The 24144-nt window shown below is 44.6% G+C and overlaps 1 protein-coding gene across 2 annotated transcripts in view; it reads left to right on the top strand.

Annotated features, from left to right (window-relative positions):
• The window catches only part of LOC147701894 (histo-blood group ABO system transferase-like), a 790021-nt gene that overhangs the window by 386617 nt on the left and 379260 nt on the right, over positions 1 to 24144 (top strand). The gene's annotated exons all lie outside the window — the stretch shown is intronic.

Raw genomic sequence — 24144 nt, 5'->3', positions numbered from 1 at the left:
AATCAAATGTTTTTTTGCTTGAAACCTGTGAAAAGAAATGTGCTATTGGTGATAACTATGATTTAATTAAATTTTGGCCGGTAGTGTGATAAGCAACTTCTGATAGTGATGATTTGTTTTTTTTGGGTCTTCCACATTGTACAGAAATGTAAAAAAGACATGGCTGTAATAGACTTTTTTTTCCAGTGGATGATTGGTTTGCAATAGACCTATAAAAGAGACAATGGGATCGATTATGATGAGGCTCGGAAAGCCTCCCACCGCACGTTGGAGGCTTTCCGAGCCTTATTGAGTTTCAGTTTCGACCGCCGCATTACAATGCAGATGGTTGAAATTTAAACCAGCCGGACAATCCGGCTGGATTCTCAGTTTCAGTTTTGACCGCCGCATTACAATGCAGGTGGTTGAAATTGAAACAAGCCGGTCATTCTGGCTCAAGGAGCCTGTCCGCCAGTCACGTAATCCCAATGGACGGCATTTCCGCCGTTGGGATCCCGATGTTAGTTTCCGACGAGCTTTCCATGTCGGGTTTTTTTTACATGAAAAGCTTGTCAGAAAGTGACATTGGGGGCCCATAGCAGGGCTTTATTAACCCTGCGGAACCCGGGTGGCGGTTGAGGGGACACCTGCAGTGCCCCCCCCAGTGAATTCCTGCACCGTGTGGCAGGCACCGTGAGGGATTCACACAAACTCCAATATCTCTATGGGAGCTTGTGCTACAGCCGGTTGGCGGCTGCAGCACCAGCTCCCATAGGGAAATGTGAGTTTGCGACTTCACCATGTGTGGTCACATTTTAATTAGGTATGCGGAACCACTGACCCATGGTCGGGCGGTTCCCATACCAATATGATGCGTCCGCCCAACATCGTAATAAGACTCAATGTCTTTTTCTCTGGTTAGTTTTTACATACTCCATTTACTCAGATATATATATTTATTCTGTTTAGTGAGATTGGGTTAGGAGTAGTTTTACATTTCCCTTGTTATATTGTTGCAGATTTTAATACTATTGGGAAGTAAGCAGTTTCTAATATAACATTTCAATGTTCAGAAACTCTTTGGATCATTTGTATTATGTTATTTTGGAACCTTTAATTTCAAGGTAAACATTTGCAGTTCTGGTAAATAAAAGAAAATGTGAGTATTATTTCCTGTTCATGCTTTGTTTTTTAATAATTAAGTACAGTTGAATACTTTGGGGCTGATTACGATGGCAGACGTACTTTAGTCCTTCCGTCATCATCCCGCAGCCTGGGACCGTCCACATATATGGCGGCAGTACCGCACATGGAATTACAATGCGACCATCACTGTGGTGGTTGCATACTGCATCTTTACCACTGCGGAGGGTGCTGCTAGCTGCAGCACCCGCTGCAATGGTAAAAATGCAAGTTTTGCATTTCCCTGCACTACGTGGTGCCTGCTACCGTGTGCAGCGAAATGTAGGGGGGTGCTGCAGGTACCTCCAGTGCACACCCACCTCCCCCAACACTAGGGGGGCCAGCAACGGCCCCCAAATGCAATCCCTGCTATTCCTGTGAATGGCGGTTGACCCGCAATACACCGGCTGGTGGGGATGCAGCATCATAATTTGGCAGACAGTGCCTGCTAGGCACCGCCACCATTTTGGAGAAGCTTTCCGGGTCCGCCAAGCAATTGTAATGATTGCCTGTGGCGTAGCTGTGGCGGGCAAACTTAGCATCCACCAGCACCCCACCCATCATCATAATATGGGAACAGAGCGGAGGCAGCACCAAATGTGAAGCAAGACAGGACCACGTTGTATCAAAAAATTATATTTTCCATTATTTTTTCATTTTTAGGACAGCCAACGCGTTTCGCTCCCCAACCATGGGAGCTTCGTCAGGGCAAAGATATTGGTAGATCCCGATGCGACGCAATAACGTAGACAAGAAAACTGGCCAATACAGTAGTAAAAGATTCCAATATCAAGATTCCTATATCAGGACAAGGATGCAAACACACGTCACGGGCTTTACGATGAATCGCATCAGTAGCCAAGAGGGTAGTATTTCAATTGTATCCAATATCAAGATTCAAGATTCCTATATCAGGACAAAGATGAAGACACACGTCACAGGCTTAAAGGTGAATCGCATCAGTAGCCAAGAAGAAAGTGTTTCAATTGTATAATAGTATTGTCGACTTTATGAAGAGCGAAGAGCATGTGTGCAGGCCTTGGTAAGCTGCTATCACAAGTGCTCCAAACTTCGTTTTTCAACAGCGGCCCGTAACTGATTTGGTCGACCAAATCAGTTACGGGCCGCTGTTGAAAAACGAAGTTTGGAGCACTTGTGGTAGCAGCTTACCAAGGCCTGCACACATGCTCTTCGCTCTTCATAAAGTCGACAATACTATTATACAATTGAAACACTTTCTTCTTGGCTACTGATGCGATTCACCTTTAAGCCTGTGACGTGTGTCTTCATCTTTGTCCTGATATAGGAATCTTGAATCTTGATATTGGATACAATTGAAATATTACCCTCTTGGCTACTGATGCGATTCATCCTAAAGCCCGTGACGTGTGTTTGCATCCTTGTCCTGATATAGGAATCTTGATATTGGAATCTTTTACTACTGTATTGGCCAGTTTTCTTGTCTACGTTATTGCGTCGCATCGGGATCTACCAATATCTTTGCCTGACGAAGCTCCCATGGTTGGGGAGCGAAACGCGTTGGCTGTCCTAAAAATGAAAAATTAAAGGAAAATATAATTTTTTGATACAACGTGGTCCTGTCTTGCTTCACATTTGGTGCTGCCTCCGCTCTTTTCCCAAAGTCTTCATCTGGATTTCCAGTGGGACCAAACCACAGCAGGTCCTGGAGGTTGTCAGCACAACAAAAACTGAACACTTTGAGGGACGTTGGAAAATAGAGGTGCTGGTTGCTTGATCCGCTGTGGAACACTCTTTTTTGCATCATCATAATATGGCGGGCGGAGAAGTGCTTCGAGATAGCGGTGAAACCACCACCGGCAGGCTGCCGGTGGCGGTTTCCCTCTCATTGTAATCACTCCCTTTGTTTCAGGGCAGCCCTCCTAGGGCTCCTTGTACTTTACTTTACTAAACATTTGTTGGAGTAGGAATAGTAATTTTGCCCCCCTCCACCATCCAGCACCTTCATTGAGATAAACACCAGTCAGCGTAGGAATAGTAATTTTGTCCCCCCACCAACCATCCAGCACCTTCCCTGATGTAAACACTTGTCTGAGTAGGTATAGTAAATGTAATACCCCACCCACTATCCAGCACCTTCCCTGAGGCAAACACTTGTTGGAGTAAGAACAGTAATTTTGTCCCCATTACCATCCAGCACCTTCCCTGAGGCAAACACCTGTCAGAGTAGGAATAGCAATTTTGCCCCCACCACCATCCACCACCATCCATGAGGCAAAAACCTGTCAGCGTAGGAATAGTATTTTTAACCCACTACACCCATCCAGCACCTTCCCTCAGGCACACACCGGTTGGAGTAAGAATATACATGGTGCACCTCATCACCATCCAGCACCTTTCCTGAGACAAATACCTGTCATAGTAGGAATATTACTTTTGCCCTCCCCACCCCCCACCACCACCATCCAGCATCTTCCCTGAGGCAAGCACCTTTCGGAGTAGGAATAACAATTTTAGCCACCCATACCTATCCCACACCATCCCTGAGGTAAACTCTTGTTGGAGTTGAATTAACAAATACGATTCCCTTCTCTTTCCAGCATCACCCGTGAGGTAAAATTTGAGCACTAGTTTTCTGAATGACAGCCACTTGTATACTACTATTAGTAATTTTAAATGCCACATCATTGATTCAATTTATGTATTTACAAAACATTACATATTTTTTCTCCATAGCAATCGATTTATATAACATACACTTACTTTTGTGCGTGTCCTGTAGAGAGTCAGGCAAAAGTCTGTGGATTATTAAAAAAAAAAAAAAAATCCCAAATTGTAGTAATCACACTGGTAGGGTGGTGAAGGAAGCTTTATTCCTGGCTACGTGGTTAGTGGAGCCATAAAACCAAATGGCTCCAGCAACGACAGCTCCAAACACAGTAAAGCCTTAACATTCTTACATTCACTAGGAAGCACTAACATTCTAGAATTAACTGAATCTCTAAAGTTAAACGGACCTGTACAAATACAGTTTACCAAGTACTACACAAATGTTCAGGGGGTTTAGTGTATTATCTGTATGTGTCTTTCTTATAAGTGTTTTACTTACTTGATCTGTAGGTGGCAGTGTTCAAAAGCAATCTATCTCTTTTTTTTCTCTGTGCTCCGATGCGTGTGGACACCAGAGAAGTCAGTGATCCACTGAGTACAAAATAGTGGACGGCTCAATTTATACTTTTTTGTGTGGTGAATGGTAATTTTATAACAAAATATAATTTTTATTACATTTTTAATTGTGAACCTAATTCGGACAGAAACTATCTTTAATACGTAATTTTTAGAAGCACAGCTTTTTTCTTTCATGTTTAGAACTGCATCCATTCAATTAGGCCACTGAATACAGAGATTTAGTAAAAATAGAGAAAGGACACCTGAAAAATTATTTTTTTAATGCATCTGCTTCTTTTACTATCTGCCTTGTATTGATGAACTTTTTTCAACCTTGCTAGGTGCAGTAAATGTTCATTCTCCATTTTATTTCCTTACTGCTATCTCAAAATGTTACCGGTTTTTACAAAAATGTACGAGAAGCTGATAAACCCTATTTTTATGTCTATTATAATTATGTTGTAATGATAATGCGTTGTAATGGTATACATTGTAATGGTATGCGTTGTAATCGTAGCAATAATGGTACTCCATAGGACTACATTGTGATGGTATTCGTTGTAAAATTTGTTATAAAATCATGCGTTGCAGTGGTTTTTGCATTGTAATCCCCGCATTGTAATGGTATATGCTGTAACATCAGACAACCTTCTCAACATTCTAAACAGAAAAAAGCAAGATGAAGTTAGTTTATTGCTCTGATCTGTAAAAGACAGCTCAGTATGAAAGATTACCCTGAGGTTCCTGATTTTGTACACTGGTAAAAGGGGCGGCAGGTTCTGAGGCCAACAGAACTGATTCTACAGGAAAGTGTGCTTTCTGAAGAGGAGAACCTTTGCTACTCTGAGTTTGCATAAGGCAAATGCCTCTCCTCCAGCTGACAATAGCATTCATGATTCTGTTGAGCCGGTCAGCCACCTCATCTGCAGTGCTTGACATTGAGACATCAATTAGAGTGTCATCAACAAAAGACACTGTGGCAAAGCCAAAGGAAAAATAAGCTTAGCTAAGAGTGCCACGTAAATATTGAGCGCTGGGCTCAATGATGACCCCTGGGGGAGTCCGCGAGGCAGAGAAAATGGTTTTGAGTTGAACTCACCAAGGGCCACAATCAGTTCTCTGTTAGTTAAAAATTAGGAGAGAAGAGGTGTTTCCCGTGACCACGGCGACCACATAGGTGGGCTGAAAATTTCTCTTGTCATGATGCGACATTGTATTGATCTGCTTTTCACAAAAAGGACAGATTTTCAACCCAATTCTCACCTGGGCCAAGGTATAACTAACACTCTCCCAGGGCGAGAGAAAATGATCAATCCAAACTTACGGAGTATATCTTTTACACAGCACTTCCTATGGCGGGCAAACTTTCAACCCCCAAAGGCAAGGTAAGAAAACAAATTCAGATGCATGGAATATAACACATTTGCCTTTTATGCATGCATTACTTTAACAAAAAGGCAGGCCGGAATACATTAATCATAACAGACTCTCAACTAACAAATGACAATTGAAATAAACAATCAAAATAAAATACAATATGTACAAGGAGAATAAATGAAAGGAATCAAGAATAACAAGGAAAGAAAAGAATCAGCAAAGAATCAAGAATAAGATCAAAAAGGTTAGTAGGAACACCTCACCAATCGGTATACATCATCTTGCCTCACTTCGCTAAGGGGAGTCCGGTACTTCGCCAGGCCAAGAGCTCGATTGAGAAACAAAGTTCCCACAAGTCCGCAGCGACACGTCTGCCCTACGGTGAACTTCCCCGTAGCCAGTGAAGGCCCCTTGCTTTAATACTGATTCAAGCGTAACGAAGCTTCTAACAAGCCTCAAGCCTCGCCCCTTATTCTCATTAGAGCTTATACCAGTCTGCACCAAGGTCACAGCATCGGTTGATCAGGCCTTTGCTATGGATCCGAGACGGAGCATGTACATTCCTCTGATAAGAATTGGTTCTCTCTAGTCGGTAAAGTGCGAAAAACAGGAGAAGAGCAAAACATGCCCTTCCCACCTTGTGAAGCTCAGAAAATGGCGACAGGCAAGAAAATGGAGTCGGGTCTGCAAACACGCAAAGAAGCTAAAGCAGAATTAAATTAGTATGCAAGGTAACATGAGATCATGTCGGAACAAGCACTGCCGTAAAGCAAGACAGAATGGAAAAGCAAGAGTGACATAGAAATATGTCAAAGTCAATAATAAGAACTCATAATATAAATGTCATGTCAAAGCCAATAGTGAGAACTCATTCTCATGATATAAATGTACTGTTCTAAATGTACTGTTCTACTCTGTGACAGCTCCCACTAAAAGACAGCAAGATTACTGGGCAGAAGAGAAGCAGGCATATGCAGGACCATCCTACATTAAGGCTGGAGTAAAATAACTCACTAAAGTCAATTAAAATGGTGGTATTTGGAGGTCATCATAGGGTGCCAGTCTACAAAAGTGGCTCTTTCACTACAGACATTTCTGTTGGATACCTGAGTATCCATATACATAGGGATATAGAACAGGTTTTAAGCCTCAACTATGGCTCGGCAGTAAATAAACTGACCACCTGGGTTAAGCGCTGGGTGTGCGTGCCTCTATCAATACAGCGCTGCATTGCTATCATTCAAATAGTAGTACTGCGCCAATTTGTATACCTTTTTCATAACATCCCTATCCCATTAACCAATGGATTTTTTGCAATGCTCTGTAGTGTATTAACATGCCTCATTTGGGGTGGCAGACAGCTCAGTATTGAAAGGGACACCTTAGTGTTCCTGTATAAACGCAGTGGACTCGGAGTTCCCCATATGCACCTATATTATCTTGTGTAAGATTATAAATTCCTGCAAAGCGCGTACGTCACACCTGCTAAATTATCACACATAGACCCTATTCAAATGCCTGACTGACCAAATGAAGTGCACCAACAGTGGATTATGCTCATATGACATGGTTGTGTGGTATAATTGCGCCATACTAGGGGTAAATCTCTGATAAACCTTCCCTCATGACACAACTTACTTTCGAACCCACCCTTTGCTAGCCCTTCTGAGCTATGTACAAGACATACCCAAATCACTGCGTCCCTGTGTGGTCATTGCTTGTTAAGAGGGAAATAGCTATACACGGGAGAGCAAACACCCACCCACCACAGAGGCGTCAATTGAAAGCGTAATGCATTCCCTTCAAGGTGGAACACTGGAGAGATGCAGTGATGGCACCCAAAACAGACACAACTTCAGCCAGACTCCATCTGATCCAACTGTATTACTTGCATGTTGCTTACCTAACACCAAAACGCCTTCATAACACAGGGTTGAAACTAAATGCATCATGTACGCGTTGCGAACAAGATTAAGCAGATTTTTATCATATGATATGATCTTTCCCCTCTATAGGACGATATTGGGACACCATCAAAAAGGAACTCTCAGAAGTTCTGGGCTGGGAGGTCCCACATAATCCGTTAAATGGGCTTCTGGGAATCACAGATGGTCTAGATGGCTCCAGATCTGACAAGTTATTTTTAAAAACACCTTTGGCCGTGTCCAAGAGGGACATTGCAGTTAACTGGTCAAACGCACTATAACAAAATGGCGCAGGGGGTGGGCTGGGTCCCACACCAGAGAAGTCTTTGTATGAGACCAGAGGGTGCCCGGCGAAGCACCGCAAAACATAGGGCAATTGGTTGGGGCAGATAGAATAACAGCACCCTACCGTGGAAATGTGAGCAGGGTGTGAGGTTTTTATGAGACTATGTATTGTTAGTGCATAGTCTTTATATGCAACATGAGGATATTCTACAACTGCTGTAACATGATGCATTTTATTACCGCTGGTTTTTATCTTCCCTTTTCTTGTTTAAAATCAATAAAATAGATTATCAAAAAAAAGCGTAATGCATTGCAACACCAATAGTGAGCTCCTTGCATCTCTCCAACCACCCACCTCTAGACCTAAAGATAACTAGCAACCATTGAGAGGCTACCTCCTAACCCTGGACCCCTCAGCTACCACTCAATCATCGTAAGCAGCCTCTCTCACGCACTATAAGCACCACATATGCTGCTACACGAACTTGGGGGATGGGGAGATTTTACATCTAACGTCTGTATCCATTCACGATGACCTGTGATATTCTAGCTTTATTTGTTTTACTTCCTGTGTTTCTCTTTGATGTCTATGACATGTAACAGAACAAGCATTTACAATTTCGCCTTTGCCAAAGTTAGAGCTATTGGCATTGTAAATGACAACATTTTCATTTATGTGTTGGTTTTGAAAACAGATAAATAAATGGCATTGTCATTTACAATGCCAACAGCTTAATCTCTCGCAAATGCCACACACAGACACACCGACCCACACCTACACACACACAGAGCCCCCCACACACACACAGTACCCCACACACACAGAGTCCCCCACACACACACAGCCCCCCCACACACACAGAGCCCCCCACACACACAGAGCCCCAAAACACACACAGAGCCCCAAAACACACACAGAGCCCCCTCACACACACAGCCCCCCACCCACACAGAGCCACACACAGAGCCACACACACACACAGAGCCACACACACACACACACAGAGCCACACACACACAGAGCCACACAGAGAGCCACACACACAGAGCCACACACACACAGGGCCACACACAGAGCCACACACACACACAGAGCCACACACACACACACACAGAGCCACACACAGAGCCACACACAAACAGAGCCACACACACACACAGAGCCACACACACACACACAGAGCCACCCACACACACAGAGCCACACACACACACAGAGCCACAAACACACACACAGAGCCACAAACACACACAGAGAGCTGGGTTTGATTTTGGGCATAATTGCAAACTATTTCTCATGCTTCACTATATGACTTCAGCCACCCCAGTGGTTTATGCATTCCATTTTTGCAGACTCTGTAAACACAAACATTGGCATAGCCGATAGGTCTAGCTTTTGGGACCTTATAAGTATTTAGTTATGCAGCACAATATCCTTGGTGCACCAACATTAAGTGTTGCATGGTTAAACACGTGTAAGGTCCCAAAGGCGAGACCTATTGCCTATTAAGTGGATGAAGTAAAGACTTAAAGCATAATCTGAGCTTCTGGTCCTTAATAGAATAGAAACTAAGTTATGATAGCTAGGAAATGTTTCATTACATCTTTCTTTAAAAGATCCAGGTGGAATTGGCTACTTTTTCTAGTGATTTGCTCCTAATTTTGAACAATATTAAATCACCTTTCTACTGGTATTTTTTGCCACACTAGAAACTTTCATTTGCACACCTGGAGTGGATAAACTAGGTGAAAGAATAAAGTAGTTATTGATTTCCTCCTGCTGGCGATATCAAAACTGCTTAAGTGGAATGCACATACCACTACCACTCTCAGGTCTGCTTTATTGGTTTGCATATTTTTGTTGTGTCTGACAATGTTCCCACTGAGCGGTTTGAGCCTTATGGTGGTCAATTTGTTAGTCCTGATATTTTCTTATGGTGTTTTTGATAGTCTTTTGTTTTACCACAACAACACACTTTGGAATGTTAGTTTCCGTTTTTATCCAGAGCATGCCTTCATCTACAAGGCCTTTTTTTTACAAGGTGTTACTTTACCACATAGGGAGTTTTTTAATGACATTTCTAACTGCTCAGTCACAGGCACAAATGTAAACGGTGGTAAAAGATTTTAATGGTTCAGGAACACAGAGGTAAAGGGACTTTTATGAAGAATGTCACTCAGTATGTTTATTTATTTATTTATTTATTTTGAAAGTTTTATATAGCGCGGACAAGATCTTTGCAGATATCAGAGCGCTTTACAAAAGAAGGGGTACATGAGGTAGCATAGTCGAACAGGTAAGTCAATAAAGCTAGCAGTACAAAAAGGTGGGGGCAAAGCCAGTCATTTAAATCAATAACACAAGTAATACAAATATGCAATGGGGTCAAACAAGTAGTACAGATCGGTGCAGAGTCTTTTAAGAGTCTGAAATGATAGTTCAGGCGTATTTAGCCATGAGGATAGCTTTTACTTATTTCTTAAAGAGTGTAGTGGAAGAGATGAGCCTTGTTTCGGGAGGGAGTGAGTTCCAGATCCTGGGTGCCATTCCTGAGAAGGAGCGTTTATAGGTTTTTTCCTTCCGGAATCTTCGAGGTTTCAGCAGAAGATTGTTTGTGCCTCTAGTGTTTCTAGCGCCGCCAGAGATTGTCAGCTTCTGAGTGAGGTAGCCGGGTGAGTTCAGGTATACCGCCTTGTGTGTCAAGCAGGCGATTTTCAGTTGTATTCTGGCTTCAAAAGGCAGCCAGTTCAGGGATTTCAAGTCAGGGGAAATGTGAGAGTGTTTTTTTGACTCAGTGATGAGTCTCGCTGCAGCGTTTCGAGAAGCTCTTAGGGGTGCGGTAGTAGTTAGGGGGAGTCCGCAGAGGGCGATGCTGCCATATTCAATTCGAGGGATGACTAGTGCTTGTACTGCGGTTTGGAAGTCTTTGGCTGGGAGGAAGGGTTTAAGTTTCCTCAGGGTATTGATTTGGAAGTTCGCTCCCTTAGTTGCCTTGCTGATATGTTGCTGCATGTTGAGATTGGTGTCGAGTGTTATGCCTAAAGAGTTTGCTGAGTCCACGATGGTGGGTTGGACATTGAGTGCGGTTAGGTGTTTAAGCCAACTTTGAGTGGCGGAGATCTTCGCTGGAGGTGAGATCAGAAGGAACTCTGTTTTCAGAGCATTGAGTTTGAGATGATTATCGGCAAGCCAGGATTGGGTGCTTCTGATCGTTGAGTTCAGGAGCAAAATGTATTTGGGGGATTGTAATTTGAGATAAAGTTGGGTGTCATCGGCGTACATGTGAAAGTGTACATTGGATGCTTGTAGCAAGGTGGTGAGAGGTTCCATAACTAGGTTGAACAGAGTCGGGGATAGGGAGGATCCTTGGGGGACGCCTAGCGTTACAGGTATTGGCGAGGACATCAGGTTGTTGCTCTTGAATTTCTGCGACCTGTTGTGTAGAAAGGAAGTGAACCACTTGAGAACAGTTCCAGATAAACCCATTCTTGTGTTTAGTAGTTCGAGTAGATTCTCATGTTTAACGGTGCCGAATGCTGAAGAGAGATCAAGAAGGATGAGGAGGCAGGTGTCGTTTTGGTCTAGCATTTGAAGTGCGTCGTCAATTATGTGAGTCATAGCAGTTTCTGTACTGTGTCCTGCTCGGAAGCCTGATTGATGAGGGTTGAGGAGATCCAACTGTTCAATGTGTTTAGTCAATTGTAGTTGTGCGCATTTTTCCAGCAGTTTGGCGAGTGTGGGAATATTGGTAATGGGACGGTAATTGTTCAGATCAGAGGGGTCGGCTGTAGGTTTCTTTAGTAAGGGTGTTACTTGTCCAACTTTGAGGGAGTCAGGTATGGTTCCTTGTTGAAGAGAGCTGTTGATAATTTTAGTCCAGAGTGGGAGAAGCAAAGGGGTAAAGTCTTTTACAGCGTTAGCAGGAAGGGGGTCCGTGAGGTGATTGGATGGTTTCAAGGTGCTGAGCAGTTTACCAATTTCTTCTTCAGAGTAGGTGCCAAAAGTTGACCATGTAGCATTGTTTTTTGGTTCAGTGGGTGCTATGCAGTGGGGTTTGGAGTAGAGGCTTGCGTCAATGAGGAGATTGCTCTTTATGTTGTCAGTTTTTTGGATAAAGAAAGCGGAGAAGTCTTCACAGGAGGGTGCTTCGCGTACAGTGCTGAGTGGTTGGGGTTGTTCCTTGGATTGTGTTCTGATAAGCTCAAACAGTTTTCTCAGACGGTTTTTTGCTTGGTCGAGCTGGAGGCTAAAGAAATCTGATTTTGAGTGTTTTATTTTCCTGAAATAGGCGTTTCTCTTTTTCTTCAGAGTTTTGAGGTGCAGTGCAGAGGGAGCTGATCTCCAGGTGCGCTCTGCCATTCGCATGTCTCGTCTATCCTCATTGAGACTCCCGTCGTACCATGGATTGGAGATTTTAGTAGAGACTCTTTTTAGCTGCATAGGTGCAGCCTCATTAATTATTGAGGTCATAGTGTTGAGATAGTGGTCAGTCAGGGATTGAACGTCCGTAGCGCCGGTCGGTGGCAGTAGGAGGTTGCAGCTGTTAGGAGGCAGAGAGCTTGGGTTGAATTTTTTCAGGTCTCTTTTCCAGACTTTGGGCTTGGAGGGTTGAACCGGGTTAAATTTAACTTTTTCATTGATGAAGAATGTGACAATATGGCGATCTGACCAGTCACAGGGTAGGATGGACTCGAGTTGGATAGAGTCCTCTTTGGAGATGATAAGGTCGAGGAGAGAGCCTTTCTCGTGGGTCGGGCTGTTGCATATTTGGGTGAGGTCAAGGGCATTGAGGAAATTTTTAAGACTATTCACCACCGCGTCATTGCGATAGTTCCAGTGGAGGTTGAAGTCGCCAAGGTATATTTGGGTGAGCTGCCGTCCGGATTTGGTTGAGATCATATCCATGATTTGTTGGGAAAAGGTGAGGTTGTCCCTGGGTGGGTGGTAAATGCTGTGAAGAGAGCATATTGGTTTGCCCTCACTAATAATGTCAAGGCAGATGTATTCACAGGATGTAGGGGATGCTAGGGAGGCGGAATTGACTTTCAGAACAGAGAGGTTGTTCCTGTAGATGCATGCGATTCCACCACCTATTTTGCCTGACCTGTCGAGTCTAATGATGTGGTAGTTGGGAGGAACCAGAATGTCCATTATAGGTGACGAGGATTCAGCTAGCCAGGTTTCAGTCAGGATGATTAGGTCAAGGTCCAGCGTTAAGAGGAGATCAGCGATGGCGGCGGAGTTTTTCGAGGCCGATCTGCAGTTGAGGAGAGTGCATTTAAGACGGGGTGTGTTAAGGGTGGTAGAGGGTTCTAGAGAGAGAGGGACTTTTCTAAGGTTATTGGGGATGGAGATTCTGCTGTTTAGTGTGTGGGGTCTAAGGGGATTTGAATGTATTGTGGGAATGGTGAGGTGTGTGGTGGAAGTGTTTTTGGGGAGCTGGGTCTTAGGAGCGGAGGAGGGTGAGTGTGTCGAGGTCCGAAGGAGGGTTGCAGGGGCGACGAGGGCGGTTGTTGCGATTGCGAGCAGGGATTGAAGTCCAGTGTGGGGAGTGTTGAGTGAGAGAGTCGCCCAGAAGGTTGGGGGACATGTTGGGAGGGGAGGTGGAGGTGGGTGAGGGGTTGCAGGGGCGACAAGGGTGGTTGTTGCGATTGCGAACAGGGATTGAGGTCCGGTGTTGGGAGTGTTGAGTGAGAGAGTCAACAGGAAGGGTAGGGGACATGTTGGGAGGGGAGGTGGAGGTGGGTGAGGGGTGTATGGGGTGTGTGGAGAGTAGTTCTTTGATGATCTGCATGTCTTCTTTGATCTGGATGAGGGAGGCCATAATCTTGTCCAACGTGGGGTAGGTGTTGGAGGTGGGGGTGGAAATCAGAGGTGAATGACTGACCAGGGAATTAGCGTGCAGGTGGGGGAGTGGGCTGGTGTTCGTGCAGGGCTCCGTTGTGTTAGTGTACGGGATGGTGTTAGGGAGGAGAGAGTGTTTGGGCAGGAGGGGTGTGGCTGCGTGGAGGTCCGAGGGTTGGTGGGGGGGGTGGGGGTGTGAGTGGTGTATGAGGGGGAGAGATCTGTGTCTGTGTTTGAGGCGTGTGTGGTAGCTACCTGGTGCTGAACTGGGATAGAAGGGTTGTGGGTGGGAGCTGAGAAGTCAGGGGTGGTAGGTGTGTCTCTAAATGAGGAGTGTGTAGTAGTTACCTGGTGCTGAACTAGGTTAGAAGGGTTGTGGGTGGTGGGAGCTGTGAGGTCAGGGGTGGTAGGACTGGAGGAGATAAGAGTGTCGGTCCGCGGATTGGAGAGGTGCTCTTTGAAAGTGGGGAACAGGTTGTCTAGTAGTTCCAGGTTCCTGTCTGTGGATTGAGATAGGACAATCCCGTTATTGTAGATAGTAATGGTGGCTCTGCCTGGGAAGAGTTGGGATGGTATGATGGAGAGAGTTAGGCCATGAGCGGATTTCCTGGTGGTGGAGACGGTGAGTAAGGTGAGGAACGCTTTTCTCCATTGAGCTCTGCGTGTGGTGTGGAAGATGATATTGGTGTTCAGAGATCCATTGACCGGTGAGAAGTAGGTGTCGGCAAAGGGGGTTTCAGGGTGGGACCTCAGGAAGTTGTGTTTAAAGCGTTTAGCAGCTTTCTTGGTGAGTGTGGATGGGTAGTTGATTTTATATGTGTGCTTGCCGATGGGATCCATGTTGGGATGGCGGTTTGGGTGGGTATGGGAGGATGTTGTTTGGACTGTCTCCTTCCCCATCATCATGATCACTGCATCTTTCACCAAGTAAAGACGCAGTGGAACAAATGTCCAAACAATGTGTAGGCTGCTCTGGGGTGAACCTTTTATGGTGACAAGTTACAAAAGTGCCGACTTTAAAGGAATCAACATCTCGGACGATGCCATGCTTAGTTATTGCTGTTATCTGTGAAGTGGATGATGAATTAGTTGATGGCAATGGGAAGAGATTTAGTGTCTACAATGATCGCGATCGCCACTGAAAGTACAGATGGAAGCTGTGGCATCATCGACTGTTGTACCAGTCAAAGAGATGGCAGGTGTTGCTAGTGTCATAGTGAACAGGATTGAAATAACATTGGTAAGTCTGTGTTATCACTATTGGTGTTATTGTAATGGCCAAATTGCACTGACAACACCAAGGTAAAACTAGAACAAAATATATGGCCGGGCACCACAATGAAAGCGGCCCCATTAGTAAATTAGATACCTAAAACAAGGCAGATATGTAGATCACAGGAAGCAAGGGCGGCATACAGAGGTGCACACATAATTATATATGGTACAGCAGTATTTTCCTGCACGAGATCTAAAGCCAATGGATGCCTTCTAGGATGCCTGACAACCCTGGCATGATCAGAGCGCCTAAACAACCTTACCTGCCTCTGCACCTCCCCTTCCTCCTGCAGCATTCATAGAACGGGAGGTGGTGGTGTACCGTGCTCCCCCGAACCCTCAAGCCCTACACCACACTTAGTCCCACACCTCTGTTGCCAGTGCGAGGCCTGGCTCCTGGGACACGTGATCCGGTCACATGACCAATCTAGTGTGTGTTGCTGTAACCGGAGCCCACTACAAAGGTGCATGCTCAGATATTTGTTTGAAGCTTTGCCTAACAGCGGTTAACCCTTTGCACATCGGATAATATAGTGTTTGTTTTTTACATGAGCAGCATGGGCATCTGAGACAATGGATATTTATTTGCAAATATAACAGAGGAGAGAGTTAGGGAAATTACACAGACTATGTGAGGTGGGAATTCCTGGTCCCCGGGGTTAAATGTAACAACAATGGAGGAGTACCCCCTGAGGGAAAAAACAGAGAGCAATCTCTGCTTCTAGAGCTGAAAGCTCAGGTCACCACAGTGTGCCCCAACCCGTTACCGGACAATGCATATCCTTAAAGAAGACCCCTCACTCACCAACCTGGTTGGTGACATGCTTCATCATCAGGGTCCCACCCCATAGGCCGAGTGCCCACAGGGTGTGCTACGACACCTGACTACAGTGGAGCGGGTTTCTTTTTCTTTTATATGTGCATAAAATTACAGTGACAAGTGTGTTAAAAAGGGCCAAAACTACTCACTTCAAGACACATGTGAGCCCACCCTCTCTCTGTTGTTCAGGCTAGGAGTTTCCTCTGTCATAAATTAAAGGGGATGCTGTTACAGCTTTTGAAATTCATATCCCTTGCATTCCCTTCAGTAGCAGAATCTTAGGTTCTCTAAAATACCCCTATTGTACCATAGGGCCATTTATTCCTCAGCAGGTGGATCGGAACGGCAATTCGCGCCACTCATCAAGGTTGTTCAAAGGGGCCATGGCATTAGTGGGAAGCCTAGGAAATTCTGTGTCATGCACACCTTTGTGACAGAATCCTGTTTGGTAAGTTTAAGTAACTTTTATTACTCTTGATGAAGAGCCACCAACCCCAGCTACTGGTCTGTCAGTTCTCCTGGTAACAACTGTCTCACACAAGACGCTTGCATGGAGATTGAACAGCCAGGCTCATGCAGCTCCTTGAATTATTACAACACATCCCCCTTACAGGGAATACAGAAGAAAACACAAGAAAAAGGAAATAGAAGAGAAAAGACATAGAGAGAAGGCAGGAGAAGAAGAAAAGTGCAGAGTCATAACAAGGATAAAAAAACCAGTTCAAATACATCACAAGAAAAGTGCAGAGTCATAACAAGAGAAATCAATACATTTCATAGTCTTCATAACTCTTGGAGACCTTGTACAATGGCCAGGAGAATGGAAGCTCAAAGGGGAACCAGACTTGGGCAAACCTGGACCTGGTGAGACATCTGGGCATGAAGGAAATTTGTACTTATCACCTTGGAACTTCACGAGATGAGACATGCTCCACTTACCACTATTATGAACTGTAACTACATTCTTATAGACAGAAGTAATGACAAACGAGCCCATAAATTCAGTGACCCCCTTCCTATGCTGATCCAGCGGCGTACTAACAACAGATACTCCACTACCATATACTCACCTGGGCCCATAAACACACACACTTGGATGAGTAAACCGCTGGAGCAGTGGCAGCTGATGAAATTTGAAAGTGGTAGGGCGTACACGTTCCAGGTGTGCATGGAACGAGTGAGTGACGTAACAACCTGTACATATATCTAAACAATCGTAGCTGATAATACTCCCTGATTGATCGAACTTGAAAAAGAGCTATGCTCCAAAATAGTTATTTTGGAACTAAATTTATATAGACGTGTTTGTTGAAAATACATGCGCATTTGTTACTTCCATCTGTGCTGAGATTTCCCACTAAGGACTAAAAAAAACAGCCGCAGCTGCACTTTGGATTTCATGTTTCTATAACCATGTAACTGGCTTATAAAAAAAAATTATGTTATAATATCTTTAAATCAGTAATGTGCATTCTCAGTAGAGCTGGAAAAGGAAAGTTGTATGCTTTTATTGTGCTTTTGAATTGTTCTTATGAAGAGAGAAACTGCTTTGAAACCAGTTCAGGCTCCGTATTTCCTGTCTTGCTAATTTACATACTAAATTAGGTATAACTGGCATGAATCCGCCGTCGACCTAAAACCTGAAAGCCTGTCACCACCTCAAGAAACAAAATTAACACCAATCTTAATCAATAGAATATGTTTCAGCCTGGACAAAAATGCACAGCTCAAATGAAAGAAATTTTTAAGAACACTGAAAACTCGGGCAGGCTGTACTGCTCTGAAGGGGGACGTGGCATGAGACAATATCCAAGTACCTGAATGGTACTGTTCAACTTCTCGCAAAGCTGTAAAAAGGACAACAGAACAACCGAGAGACGTGCATGGTTTAAGATAGGCGACTGCAGCAATAATTACACACGATTCAACTGGGGGTGTGATGGTTGCTGCTGTCTCGGGTGGCTTGATTTTGTTGATCAAGCAGTCATGGGGAATGCCCTAGGTACTGGGTGACAGGGAACTTCTGCCAAGCACCCCATCATTCCTGAGCATTCGAAGTCGTAAACTGCCATGGTGCTGGGGCCTAGCCTGCACCATGGCAGTTTATGACTTTGAATGCTGGAGGCGCCGCCAGAACTTCAACACCCCCAGTCAACCAGTCCTGTGTAGGTAACTTACAGGCCTAGCAGCCAGCAGGAGTTGTTGAGGTCCGTTCTGGTGGCGTTGATTGGCATAGGTGCGCAGTGCGCACTCACAGGGATTATCCAATGAATCGCGGCCCGACCCTACCAACACAAAGAAAATAAACTTAATTTAAGGGCCCACCCAGCCGAGCTTACTTTTTTAACTCTTGTTGATTCGTCGAACGATGTAGCCAACCAAGTACATCAGACTGACTCAGCACACACACCACGAGCGAGCAGTAGGCACTAGGCACCCACACTGGGCGGGGCAGACAGTAGGAGGACGTCACCAGCACGAGGTCTGGTCTGGACTCTGGCGCTGTGACGGACTACAACAACACGAGCGAGGCACGTCACGAACGAAATGGCCAATCACTGTCTGCATGGCTTCACATAAGCCACAGTGATTGGCCATAAGTTTTTAACCAACTGCGGCAGTGACACCACCCACGCGCTGCACCCGCCACCCAATACGTTTTATGCCTTCCCTCAGGCTCAGGCTGCGCAGTGTTTCAGCCAATCCTGACACTGCATTAGCAGCACCAGGATTGGCTAGAGCAGGAATGCTCCCTGCCCCCATCCGGGGGCTGCTGCTCGGGGACCCTGGCTCTCCTATGGCAAGTATTAGTGGCTGACTGTGCGCATGTTCGGGATTGTAATAAAAATTATTAGGCCTAACTCGAGCATGCGTACTCTGCTGGCGTTGTAAGTGACACAGTCTGTCACTCAAACCCTTTGCTGGCGCGGCCCACCCCTTTCAGCTCCAATTACCTCTGGCGTGTCCCGGACCAATTTAGCGTGAGCTTATGAACTTCAACTAAGTTGCAGCAATTGGCGTGTCACCGTGAAATGCAGCCATATGGCATTAGTGGGGCAACGCCCCAGCGCCCCCAAAGGACGCACCGCCACTGCCCTGGAGTCAAAGTTTATAATTTTCCCTACAGTTTTCAAAATTAGTTATTCAATACTCCTAACTAACCTTTCACTGATTAAAAAGTTCTTTCCTCTGGTCGATGGACCATTAGTTGAACTAGTAGGATAACTTATTCTTTATTCAATGTAAATAACCACAGACTCAGGAAGGTTTAAATCTTTATCTAAATGAAATGCATGTGAACCATCTCAAATACACAGTGCAGTCACCATCATTCTTAGGAGAGAAAATTCAATTAATTCATCAAACAAATATACCATGGACTTACTCAATTAACGATGTCTAAGGAAAAGAGAGGATAGAGAAAATAATCTACAAATAACGAGAATGTATAGTTACCAAGAATGGTGTGCAGATCAACCCCCTGGCCAAAGGGCTGGTAAGGGTCCCCCGGGATAGATCGGGCGACAAAGACTTCAGGACAGGAGTCAGGACAGGATAGATGACCTCTCTAAATACTGATGACTGCTTCGCACCCCTGTCTGACCCTCCCTTCCTCCTCGAGATTCTTCCACGATCTTCTGTCTAACTCAATTAAATTAGCATAGAAGGTTCTGCATTCGGTTTCTTCATCTTCATCTCACAGCATCTCTCCCAGCAACAGCACCTCCCACAGCAACAGCATCCCAAATCGCGCTAACTGAATAACTAAGGCTACCTCAAGGATACCTTTCGTTCTGCATGTTCCACCCATTAATGTTTCAATATCGTAAAAATACTAAATCTGATTGGTCAGGCAAAGGGAGAAGATCATCACACCATGCTTACATGTTATTAAATTCAGTTAAACTATTGTTCACCACCCCATTCCTTTAATTTTTATTCACAACTTGATTTCATACCTGCATTCACATTTCCTTTGCAACAAAAATGTATACAGTCTGAATGCAATTCCACATTTATTGAACTTTTCACCGTCCGTTCTCAGGCTGAGACACTTTGCAACCTTGTCCTTCTTTCAACCTCTGTGTCATCATTCCGAGTTGATTTTCAGTAGGCATGTGCAATCATCACATGACTCAGCTTACTTCAGTTATAAATGAGAAGCCCAAATACGCACTAGTGATAAAGTCAGAAAGACAGATGTTACTTAAAAAAAAAATGGTTTCACTGTATACCACCCATCTCTATTCTATCCCAGTTTATTTAATAGACTCATCCCCGCGTTAGCTTTACTAAAAAAAACACTCGATTTAGTTCAAGCAAGCTGATGCCATGCACGTGAATCTTCTTGACTCCATTTTGGTACCTTCTACTCATGTGCAAGAATTTCCCTTCAAGCATTAGCTTGTCATCCTGCGTAGATGCAGTTGATGCATGCGCACTAAAGATTTCCAATTTAAAGCAATTTTAGTCCTTCGTTCATGCTATTATCGTTAGTAAACACATAAGCAAGCTTCACTAACCCGCGTGTTGGTGTGGTGTGCATTGGTTTTACACAAAACAGTTTTTAATACTTGTTAGTGAGTTAAAGGAGTGGATTGCTTCCGAGCAAGTCTCTTTTCTACAGGTCCTTGCTCCATCAATGCCACCGCGGTCTTTTAATAAGTACCCACTCACCAACCTTCCATATCGTTGCTTTGGTTGATTTCCTAAAATCAAACCTATCCTTGTACCTATTTTGCTAGGATTTGATCTTAGCACTCACCTCCTCCTTATCCAAAATAGTACCCTCAATGAGAGGTAGCCACCCTGGATTAAGTTTGGATAATTCAACCTCCCTCGCAACACTTAGAAAGGAGATTTTTGCAGAATAGTATTGATGGCAGTGCAATGTGCCCACCAAGGTTCTCTTAGGACACACTTGAGAGGAACCTTCATCTCAATTGCTCTCTGCACATATGCCTTGACTACTCTGTTCATGTGCTCCGCATGCCCATTGGTTTGGGGTGCATAGTGTGCGGTTCACTGAGGAATGATGCCATAGTCTCTCAAAAAATCTTTCATCTCCTGAGTTATGAACTGCACTCCATTATTTGTGCTGAGGAACCTTGAAATGCCCTGGTACTGACAGAACTCATGCAATTGGTGGAGACCCACTTAGATGAGTAATCCACCAAAAGAATTACAAATCTTTCTGAGGTATTTAGTACCTCAAAAGGGCCCATGGGGTCCAAACCAAACTTGATCCAAGGTTCACCTGGGACCTCAACAGGTGACAATGGAGCTGTGCTGGTAACTCGGGATTTGTCACTGGAGGCACACTGACAGCACTCCTTTACTACCTTTTCAACTTGCCTATCCATTTTCGGCCAACAATACCTTTCACGGAGACGTGACTTAGTGAGATTTCATCCTAGGTGCCCTTCATGAGCCAGATTTATGAGCTTTGGCTTAAGGACATCAGCCGGCACCACTCTTTCCCCACGCATAAGTTGGCCCTGACAAAGGGTAAGTTCATGTCTGATGGACCAGAAAGGCAATAGGTCCAGTTTTTTGTTTTCAGGCCAACTCTTGATGACAACAAGTGTTACAACAGGAAGAAACAGATCTTCCAGCAAAACCTGTTCCCACTCCAATTCTTGGATGGCAGGCTCTTTGACCCAACAAACATTGACAGTATCAGAGCCTGGTGTATTTCCACAAAACTCAATTGGCAGTCTTGATAAGCAATCTGCAGCTTTGTTGGCAGAACCAGGGAGATAATGTACCAGAAAAGTGTACTCTTCCAGCCCTTCCCTTCAAAGTTTAAGTCTTGGAGTAAGTCTCTCACTCTCCAAACAAGAGAACACCTGAACCAAAGGGCGATGGTCTGATCTTACTGAGAAAGGAATGCCCTACAATTAAAACTTAAAATGCTTTATCACTCACACTATAGCCAAGTCTTCCCTCTCGATGCATGAATACTGTTGCTCAGGTTTCTTCAACCCTCTGGAGGCAAACGCAACAACTTTCTCCTCACCACCATCAATCTAGGAAAGCACCACCCCAAGGCCACATAAGCTGGCATTGGTTGTCAGGAAATTTTTCTTTTTGGAGTCAAAGAGACCTAGGGTGGGCATCTTGCCTATTGCTTGCTTGATGGCATTAAAGGCTGCAACACACTCTGGTGACCAGACAAAGTGTGTTCCTTTCCTCAGGAGAGCTCTTATGGGTTTGACAGTGATGGTGAAACCTTGAACAAATTTGTAATAAACTCAGAGAGGCCAAGGAAAGACCTCACCTGCTCTTTGTCAGTTGGGGCAGGGGCAATACTCTTTGCCCGATCCAGTTTTGGTCGGATGACCTCCCCAGATATGATGTGTCCCACAAAAGTGACCGAAGACACACTAATCGCAGACCTTAGATGATTCACAGTTAAACTTTTGCCAGCTAGCCTATGCAGAGTAACTCTCAAAATACTGTCATGTTCTGAGTCATCCTTCCCATAAACTAAGATGTCGTCCTGGAAGAACATGATGTTAGGGATGCCTCCCAGGATCATTTTCATAAGGCGCTGAAAACAAGCAACTGCCGAGGCTAGCCCAAATGGCCTACTGATAAAACGGAATGCCCCCAGTGGTGTCACAAAAGATGTAAGGTGTTTGGACTCTGGATGGAGTGGTGCCTGGTGGTAGGCCGAAGATGTCTAACACACTAAAGACCTTCTCACCACCAAGCGTACTGATTGACTCAGAGATATTAGGAAGTGGTTGGCGATCTACCCATATCCATGTGTTCAGACTCATCAAGTTGATTCACTTCTTATATTCTTTCCTCTATCTTTGGGGGCCAAAACCACTGGGACCAACCATTCCGAGGATTCGATTTCCTCAATTATACCCAGGGTCACCAGTTTCTTAAGTTCACTCCTCAGAGGTTCTAACATGTTGGGGACCTTTCTAACCTTGTGTACCACAGGTACAGCTTTTTTTCCTAAGTACAATGTGGTAATTGAAATCCTTAAGCAACCCAAGGTTGTCAGAGAAAACTTGAGGAAATTCCTCAAAAAACTTGTTTGAGGTTGTATTGTGATCAACCAACATGACCTGCTCTGAAAGATAGTGAGCATTCAGGTGGAGAATTATCCCCAAGTCTCTCTGATGTCTCCACCTAAGGAGGTTGTCACCACGTTTGGCAAGATAGATTTTTCCAATAGTCTCCCTTCCTTTGAAATGAATCTTCATGATGGTAAACCCTATCACATCAATGTGTGAGCCACCATACCTGACTGGGCTAATGTCTGGGGCAAAAAGTTGTGTCTCAGGAAAAGTTTTGTCCCAAACTTCATTGCCCAACATGGTAAAAGGAGATCCAGAGTCTGCCTGAACCACAAACAACTTGTCCACAATCACCACGTCTCATTTCGGCATACTGATGAGATCTGCATCTACTGTGCGATCACCTCTCACACTTAGCATGGTGGTTCTAGAGGTGACATTGGTCTCGACGTTCTCCACTGTGCGTACTCTGCCACCAGACTTGCATACTTTAGCAAAGTGGCCTTTGATTCTGCACTTGAGGCAGGTTGTATTCCTCACGTAGCAGTTAGGGTAGTTAGAAGAGTGATTGTTACTCCCGCATCTGTAACATTTCATCCTTGAAAAGTTTGTGGAGGGGTTAGTTCATGAATGCTACAGGGGGTTGGGGTAACGCCAGTTGTTGCCTTATGGGCTTTCTTCTCTTTGACCCAGCCAGCGGTGTTTGCCATCCCTTCTAAGATGGCTATAGCTTCTTTGAAGGAAAGGGTTTCTAGAATAGAGTTTCTCTTGCCCCCTTGGACTATTGGTGCACCTGACCAGCTGATTACCTATCATCGAGTCAGTGAGGTCACCAAACTCACAGGTGCATTCATAGTGTCTTTAGAGAAGCTATGTAGTTCCCAACCTTCTCGTTGGGTTCTTGGATTCTCATGAAGAATTTGTGTCTCTCCAAAACAACATTGATACGTGGCCCTAAATACATCTCTAACATTTTTATGGACATTTCGAACACATCAGACGGCTCGCCAGCACCTTCACCCACACGGATTACGTCAATACTCTCATATATGTTGCCTCCCTCTATTCCGAGGTTATGAAGAAGAATTGCTTGCCTCCTGAGAGCTGAAAACTTTTCACCCCTGATAGCTACCAAATAGGAATCAAACAATAGTTTCCACCTCTTCCATAGTAGGAGTGGTTCACCTTTCTCGCAAAGAAATGGAGGATGCTGTCTCACTGAAGTGACAGACATGGTAGTGGATTCAAAGTAAAAAAAAATCAAAAGTTCAA

Source organism: Lissotriton vulgaris, chromosome 7 (assembly GCF_964263255.1).
Source record: "Lissotriton vulgaris chromosome 7, aLisVul1.2, whole genome shotgun sequence".
Classification (NCBI taxonomy): Eukaryota; Metazoa; Chordata; class Amphibia; order Caudata; family Salamandridae; genus Lissotriton; species Lissotriton vulgaris.
Note: the sequence above shows the minus strand (reverse complement) of the source record. Positions and strands in the feature narration are given on the sequence as shown.